Raw genomic sequence first — 8,273 nt, 5'->3', positions numbered from 1 at the left:
TGGATCAGATAATAATTTTCAGACACTGAAGGAATATTTTCTTGATTTTTTTTTGTACCAGTCACAATATCATGGCTACAGATACAATACAATTTAAAATTTAATTTAAATTATTAATATTTTTTCATAGCTCTCTTTAAGTCTAGACAATCAATAAAGCAATAAACCAAACCCTGATTCACAACATTTGATAATTTCCATGTTGTAAATTCTCCCACCATGGCTGACTGCAAACTCCCAAAGTGATGTCACTGAACATGGAGCTGGGAAAAGATGCACAATAGCAGTTATTTAATATTTCCATCACTTTAAAGATTACTATAAAGGGAGACCAAGTAGATTTGAAAAAAGAATTAAATCAATTTTTATGCATAAAAAAATGACAGAAATAAAAATTCAGTGGATGACCATTGGATCCTTTAGCTCCAGTCAAGCTGGTGCCACAAGAAAAAGACAAACTGTCCTCATTGAGCCCTGCCCAAAGGAAAGATTGGTCAGCAAAGTTATGCTTGGTTTTGCTAGAGGTCACTGAATGTTGGGGCAGCTCTAGGTTGAATGTTTGTTATGAAGCAATTAAATAGTTGGAACACATTCTGAAATGCTTACTTTCTGAATGCAAGAGAGTTAGCCTGCTGGAAATGACAGAGAACTCCTGGCTAGATGATCCAGGAAGCAACTGGTGGGTGATCAAGGGCCCCTGCCGTGGCAATTATGAATTAACTAGGATGTGCTAATTCTGTGTTGTTGTTGTTGTTTAAAGAGGTCTATTTTGCTCACAGTTGTGAGTTTGAGAGACTAAATGTCCAAACAGCATGGTGCCAGCTCTGGCAAGGGCCTGTGGTAGATGGTATCATGCAGTGAGACAGAAAGACAGAAGAGAATGTGCTAACTCTCAAGAACGTGTCAGGTGCTGGAGAAGGGCATGCCTCTTAGGTGATACATCAAAAACTCTAGTGGAGGGTTTGATTTGATAAAGTGCAATATTATAATGTAATTTTATATTTACAGTGGGGAACACGACTAGTTGCCTACCCAATATCTAGTCCCCTTTCTTCTTTACTAATAGAAGCCCAGTTTTTTCTTTTTCCAAAGCCAAACTGTGTTCATCTTTTTTTAAAAAATATTTTTTAGTTGTTGATGTACCTTTATTCTTTATATATTTATATGTGGTGCTGAACGTCGAACACAGTGCCTCACACACTCTAGGCAAGTGCTCTGCCACTGAGCCACAATCCCAGCCCCCTGTGTCCATATTTATTAAAGATACTTTTCATAAAAATTCATGGTATTCCAGGTAGGACACAGAACAAACAATCATTAACAATATACAGAAACTTTCAAATTCCCTTCTTGGATGAGCTACCAAAATCAGAAAGCCGCTATAAAACCCAATGAAGTCTTCATCTGATGCTTTGAATAGGGATTTAAGAGTGACAGTTGACATTTCATGTTTAGCTTGTTGTTTAATAAATTTTCATGAGCTGACCCTGATTTTCAGGAAATGAGAATGGCAGAATTATCAGTCTGAAGATCCACAATCTAGAAAAGGATCTGCTGCTCTTTTGAGGGACACTGTCTCAATGATGTCACTGGAAAGTCCAGATTGCCCAACACATTAGTAAAACCAATTTGTCAGGAGTCAGGTCCCAACAGGTCTCTGGGTTTAGGGGAGTTAAGTCTAAGCTGACAGCAGAGAGGAAGAGGATGAGTTTGAGTTTTGCCACACCACAAAGCATATGTGCCAAGGTGGCTGTGTGTGCCAACCTGAGGGAACCCCTCCTCCTGGGAGCCCAGAGGAAGTCCCTCAAAACCAGGAGGGAAAGGCGCTTCCCCACAGCAGTCTAGCTTTGGAGACATTCTGCTGGTGTCTACTTTCCCCAAAACAACAGTGAAGTGTTCTGTGTGCTAATAACATTTATTGTCTTTTTTTTAAGTAAAACAAAATTCTGCATTTTTATAAAGCTTGATAATAATACTATTTCAATCTTTATAGTCACTGGAAACACACAGCGCCCTTGGCATCTCCAGCACCTTCCACTTCTGTGCCTGGTCTGTCCTGGCCTCTCCACTTTCGGCAGGGCTATTCCCGTCCTTACCAGCTCAGCTTTCCCCTTTGGGTACCTTCTCTCCCTTCTTTGCCGGGGTCCTTTTCAGGCGTGGGCTCTGGTTTGGAGGAGCAGGTTTAGCAGACAGCCTGGTGAATCTTCTCTGCGGTTCCTCCTTCACCGTGGCTCTATCTCCTTTAGCATCCCCTTCAGCTTTCCCTTGGACTTGGTGGCCATGGTGGAAGAACGCAGGCCTGGACACAGGGATGCAGCACCATATGGTTTTGGTCACTCTGGGCGGTCATTCTCATCTCTTCTTCTTCACATTGCTCTGCCCAATTGTCTTTTATGGTAACAGTGTACCCAGTTGAATACTTTCTCAGACTCCTGTGCAGCTAGGGTGGCCATGTGACACAGTTCTGCCATATGTGGGCTAAGCCAATATGTACTAAAAATTTCTGGGATAGGCTTTGCTTTCCTAACACAGTGGCCACAATTTCCTCCTTCCTTATTTCTGCCTTATGGAAAAGGCAGATACAGACATGAGGCTGGAGGTGGGGCAGTCACTTTGTGACCATGCAGGGGGTTAAGTCAAACCCCCCCCGCCCAGAGTAGAAAGACAAGAGCCTGAAACATCCAGGACATCATGGAAATGCTGCTCTTCTTCTGGAACAATTTCCTTCAAACTGCTTGGTATGTGACAATCACAAAGTCCCATTTGGTAAAGCCATTGCAGATGTTTAGTTACCTGAAGTTGGGTGTTTTCCTAATTGTAGAAAGTCTGAGTAAGATTCTTGACTGATGAAAGTGTGATCACAGAGGGGCACAGAGGCTGACTAGGTGGGTGAGGCAGGGTGAAAGGGGACTAAGGGTACTGGGGATCAAACCCAGGGGCAGTTCACCATTGAGCTACATCCCCAGCCCTTTTTATTTTTTGACATAAGGTCTTGCTAAGTTGCTGAGGTGGGTAAGGCAGGGTCCTGGGATTATAGACTGAGTCCCCATGCCTGAGTATGACTCTGTGCTTTTGAAGAAAGCTTTTGAAGCCCTCTGCTTCCAAACCACTTGGCAGCCCTGGGATTCACAATACACTAGAAGTTGTTCTTCGTGGCTCCTATTAGCTGGTGTGGGACTCACTGGCTCTGGCCAGCTCTAGGTTGTAAAGCTGCAGGCCCACACTGGTGAAGGGGGTGATGCAGATTCCTAGGGACTGGGACCTCAGCTCCGGCACCTGGGCCTCCACATTCACTCCAGCCTCTACTCTGGCTATAGCTCCTTTAGGAAAACTATGATTCTGCACTCCCCCACCCCCAAGCTGCCTGGAGTCTTCTTTCTTTCCCACTCCTTCACCCAGGACCTCACTCTTTCCTTGAGCTTCTATCAGCTCCCCCATATCCCAAATATAGTGAGGGGAATTTGAGCCTCTTCCCCCAAAACAAGGCTATCCCCTGTTCAAATGACCAGAGGCTGATGGACATCAGGGTAAGGACCACTTCAGTTGTGGCTGGTAGACCCAGCTTCTTTGCAGCATGACTGGCTTCAGAGAATGAGTCTGAATTCATAGGGATTTTCAGCTCTTCTCAGAGGCCCCATAGCTCCCATCTGCTCTGGCTACATCTCCTGATGGGCTCCTGTGAGGTACCTGGGCTGCCTCCCCAGGCATTTTCCTTTGTCCTTGAGTTCCTACATCTGTGAAAGGATGCAGTGTTCCAGACCATTTCCACAGGGCCTGATGTGAGGGGTTTCTGGGATTTGAGCAGCCAAGATAAGGCAGGCCTGGGTCATGCCCCACTACCTTCAGCCACGCTCTCCTGGCCAGAAAAGGGAGGGCCAGTGCCACAGAGGTCTGGGATCACAGTGTCCCTTAGACAGAGTTTTACCAGGGAATACTACTGGGGTAAAGGAGGGACCACTCAATCAGCTGTATGATATTCAGCAACTGTATGATATTACCCAACTGTTCTGAGCTGTAAAAATGGGGTTTAAGAAAAATACTTAACTAGAAGGATTTCTGGAGGATTCAATACTGCTCCTAAGTGTAATGCCAGACCCTCAGAAAGTGCTCAATAAACATTATTTCCATTTTTACTTTCTTTTCTTTAACAGTTCTACACACATTGCTCAGGCAAACTAGAAGTTTCCAGAAGGAGTGAGAAAGCCATTGTTGTTCCCTTCATGCCTAGAAATACTACTACAAATGGATGGCATCCCCCAGAGACCATCAGCAATGGAGTGTGGAGCTCTCAGCAGAATGAATGGACAGTTGGGCAAATGGCTGCAGAGACACAGTATCCCCCAGAAGACCCATCCCCAATCTAGACCCACAAGAACATACATTCTTTGTGTCTTTGCCTGTTAAACTTCTTAGATATGAGACCTTAAGACTCCCTGTCCAACTGGAGCTAGATCACCCAGACAATTCTGTTGCTTTTTTTAGAGGAGGAGAAGGACATTTTCATCCTTGTTACATGTAGATACCAGGGTCTCAGAATGAGGGTGAATGTATTCATGTGCCCAGACTTCATCTTAATCCAGTTCAATTAGAATCTTTAGGGGTGGGGCTGACATTTATTTTTAAAGTCCCAGGAGTTTCTAATGTGTAACCAGGTTTAAGAACTATTGTCTATCCAACCTCCTTATTATAGAAATAAAAACATATATGCAACCAGGCGTGGTGGTGCACACCTGTAATTCCAGTGACTCAGAAGGCTGAAGCAGGAGGATTTCATGTTCCTGGCCAAACTCAGAAACTTAGCAAGGCTCTTAGAAATTCAGTGAGACTTTGTCTCAAAAATAAAAAATAAATAGGGTTAGGAATATAGCTCAGTGATGAAGTACCTCTGGGTTCAATCCCCAGTACCAAAAANCACCCACCCAACACACACACACAAATCTCATGCCTAGGTTTTTGTGTTTGATTGAATGCTCTGATGTTGCCATTGTGAAATTCTTAGTTTGTAAGCAAGGGGCCCTGAATTTTCACTTTGTACCCTGCAAGTTATATAGCTGGTCTTGGCCCTAGATCCCACAGCTCTGAAAAGCAGAGTGGATTATCTCCCTGTTAAAGAAAAGTGGGGAACACTCTCAGGGTTCCGAGGCTTTCCGGATGTGGAACAGCAAGGGGAGAGGCATAGCTTCCCTGGCCATGTCCACTGCCTGGGCCTCCTTGCCCATGGAATACCAGCCATCCACTCCTCCTCTTTGAGAGGTTCTCTGAGCTTCAACTTCCTCATCTGTAAAAGGAAGGAATGACTACCTTGTGGAATTACTGTGAGGAGTGCCCAACATTGTGACTGCCCCACTAGATGCTGGGAATATGTGGGATCTCTTCCCTTTATTGGGGAGAGGAAGAAGCATTCTTCTCCAAAAGAATGGGACCCACACATTCCAGGTGCAGCCTGTCACTTACTCAAGATCCCTCTTTTCCCTGGGAGGATCCTGCTTTTCTCACACAAACTATGAACAAGCAATTTTGGTAAAAGGTTGGATTCTGGAGAGGGGTGCAGGCTTCAGAGCTACTATGGAAGGGTTGCTGCCCTCTGGTGGTAACTTGCATTATCTGCATGCATTGCTAACTTCTGGAAAAGAAATGCTTGGTAACACTTTTAATTCGATTTAAAAATAATTTATCAAGTTCATGTTTTGCTAGGCACTAAATACACAAGGACAAATAAAAAGTAGACAACATGATAAAATGGTTATAATAAAAAATAAGGGCACCCAACTTCTAGTTCCAGACAAAATGAAGTAGGTACATTTATGCCTACTCCTCCCACTAAGCAAAGCTAAAACCCTTGCATATTGTATGTATATGTATATCACAAATATATAAGCCATATCATATATCAAATATAAGATATATATCATTCACACACACATATACATATCACAAATATAAGAATATTCTCAAGGGTTGAGAGAAGAGATTGCCCAGGGATCTTGGGACCCAAGAAATTTCCTGGATTCTTTTTTGCATTTATATATTCTGATTGGATTTTGGAGAAGCTGGAAACCTAATACATTGGTGGACACAGACCACAAAAGCCCCAAGACAAATCTACTCTCTCTAGACAAGGAACTAGGAAAAGGGCAGCTTAGCAACACAGAGACCTTTTAGACAATAAACACCCAGGTTCAGCCTAGCTTCCCAGGTAGTAGCAGAGGAGGTCACATAGAGAGCAAGGACTTCCACCACCACCCAGTGATAATGAGGCACCTTCCTCTTCCTGCTGGATGGTGTCAGAAGGCAGAGGGGGAAGCTGGGATTTCCCCCACCTCTCAATGGTTAGGAGGCTCCTTCACTCATGGTGTTATTGAAGGACACATGGGGCCAGGTAAATGTGGCACAATATTTTTAAGTGCTGGGGCTGGGGATGTGGCTCACGCGGTAGCGCGCTCGCCTGGCATGCGTGTGGCCCGGGTTCGATCCTCAGCACCACATACAAACAAAGATGTTGTGTCCGCTGAGAACTAAAAAATAAATATTAAAAAATTATCTCTCTCTCTCTCTCCTTAAAAAGAAAAAAAAACAATATTTTTAAGTGCTAAAAGAAAAGGACCGTCAACCCAGAATTCTACATCCAGTGAAAATATCCTTCAAGAATAAAGAAAAAATTAAGACATTACGAGGTAGAGAAATTACTGCCAGTGGATGGACTCTAAAAAAAGTAGCTGAAAGAAGTTTTAGAATCAGAAAAAAATGATTTTTTAAAAAAGGAAATGATAAGCCAGGTGCAGTGGCATGTGCCCGTGGTCCCAGAAACTTAGGAGACTGAGGTAGGAGGATCACAGGATTGAGGCCAGCCTCAGCAACTTAGCAAGGCCCTAAGCAACTCAGTGAGACTCTGACTCAAAATTTAAAAAATGAAAAGGGCTGGGAATGTGGCTCAGTGATAAAGTGCCCTGGGTTAAATCCCTAGTATGGGGGGGAGGAATTGGAAAGGATAGAATAAGGAATCTTGGAATCTTTGAACATCAGGAAAGAAAAAAAACAATGGAAAAAGTAAAACTATGGGTAAATTTAATAAGCTTTCCTTCTTGCATTTTCTAAATTATGTTTGGTGGTTGAAGCAAAAATTGTAACATTATCTAATGTGGTTATCAATATTTGTAAAGAAAATAGAGGATATTTATATTATAAGTGGGGGAGAATAAAAGGACTTAAAAAAATCTTTCTATAAGATGTGTACATAATAATAATGTAACACCTAGAGAAAACACTTTTAAAATTCTATAAAGTAGTCCCCTCTTCTGCCATCTCCTTCTTATTATAGAGAATTCTGAACATATGCAGAAGTAGACAATGAATCTTCACATACGCACCACCCAGTCAAAGCACCATCAATCCATGGTCAAGTATATCCTATTCATACTCCTTGGCATCTTTTTTTTTTTACTATTTATTTTTTAGCTTTCGGCGGACACAACATCTTTGTTTGTATGTGGTGCTGAGGATCGAACCCGGGCCACACGCATGCCAGGCGAGCGCGCTACCGCGTGAGCCACATCCCCAGCCTGGCATCTTTTTTTTTAAATATTTATTTCTAGATGTAGCTAGACACAATACCTTTATTTTATTTATTTATATGTGGTGCTGAGGATCAAACCTGGTGCCTCACACATGCTAGGTGAGCACTCTACCACTGAGCCACAACCCCAGCTCCCCTGCTATCTATCTTTTTTTTTTTTAATATTTATCTTTTTAGTTGTACTTGGACACAATACCTTTATTTCATTTATTTATTTTTATGTGGTGCTGAGGATTGAACCAGGGTCTTGCACATGTGAGGCAAGCACTCTACCTCTGAGCCACAACCCTAGCCCCCATGCTGTGAATCCTTTTGAAAAAAAAAATCTGACAACTCTCTCATTCTTGAAACCATTTTCCACTGGATTTCCATTAATGAAACTCTCCTAGTTTTCCTCTCTTAGTCCATTTGTGTTGCTATAACAAAATAACATGAACCAGATAATTTATAAACAACAGAAATTTATGTCACACATTTCTAGAGGCTAGAAGTCCAAGGTCAAGTCCCTAGAAGACTTAGTGTCTAGTGAGGACCCACTTTCTGGTCACAGATGGCCCGTCTCACTATGGCCTCACCCAGTGAATAGGGCAAATAAGCCCCCTTGGTCCTATTTTATAAAGGTACTAATTGGAGCCCTCATGATCTAATAATCTCTCAAAAGGCCCTACCTCCTAATACCATCATATTGGTGATTAGGCTA

General features: G+C 42.7%; 1 pseudogene; it reads right to left on the bottom strand.

Annotated features, from left to right (window-relative positions):
- Nucleotides 1–1,993: 1,993 nt before the first annotated feature.
- On the bottom strand, nt 1,994–7,427 carry LOC107148339 (annotated as a pseudogene).
- Nucleotides 7,428–8,273: the final 846 nt, after the last annotated feature.

Source organism: Marmota marmota, unplaced genomic scaffold (assembly GCF_001458135.2).
Source record: "Marmota marmota marmota unplaced genomic scaffold, marMar, whole genome shotgun sequence".
NCBI classification, from domain to species: domain Eukaryota; kingdom Metazoa; phylum Chordata; class Mammalia; order Rodentia; family Sciuridae; genus Marmota; species Marmota marmota.
Note: the sequence above shows the minus strand (reverse complement) of the source record. Positions and strands in the feature narration are given on the sequence as shown.